Genomic DNA, 616 nt, shown 5'->3' with positions numbered 1-616 from the left:
CTCTCAAAATTGGTGTTAAAAGCACATAAACCTCTTGGGTTGTTGAGATTCTAGCCCAAGCAGGGTGTGTGTGTAATATCACTAAAAGCAGGTATGATGGATAAAAATGAATGATGGCCCCTTCCAAACATAAACGGAGCTGCTCATCCTTCAGGGTTGTTTATAAATAGAGGGGAGTCCGTTCGTTCGGGATCCCGGGGACAGGCCGGCACTCCATTTAGATAACAACCACGTTTTGTGCCCAGCTGTCACTCTCCAGCTTGCAAGGGGGCGATTAATCAAACAGTGTTTTGGTTTCTCCCGATACACATCTAGTCCTTCCGGTTGAGAGTGAGCTGAAGATGGCTTCGACAGTTTACAGAACAGCCTGGGCCAGTACATTAGAAGGCAGCCAGGATGAGAGCCCTCGGGGGGCTGATCAGCCTGCGCATTCCAGTTGGAATTCTCAGTTGGGAGCAGCAGCAGGGAGGGGGATTCCAGAAGTTTAGTCCAGTGTGGGCCTGGCCTTCTGTGGGGCATTGCTATCTTGTCACACTCGGTCCGAGAGAGGGAATAACCCTTGTCATTCAGACAGACACCTTGAGTTGAAGGAACACCAGCACTGGAATAATTGGGA

Source organism: Galeopterus variegatus, unplaced genomic scaffold, assembly GCF_000696425.1.
Source record: "Galeopterus variegatus unplaced genomic scaffold, G_variegatus-3.0.2 Scaffold2039, whole genome shotgun sequence".
Lineage (NCBI taxonomy): Eukaryota > Metazoa > Chordata > Mammalia > Dermoptera > Cynocephalidae > Galeopterus > Galeopterus variegatus.
Note: the sequence above shows the minus strand (reverse complement) of the source record.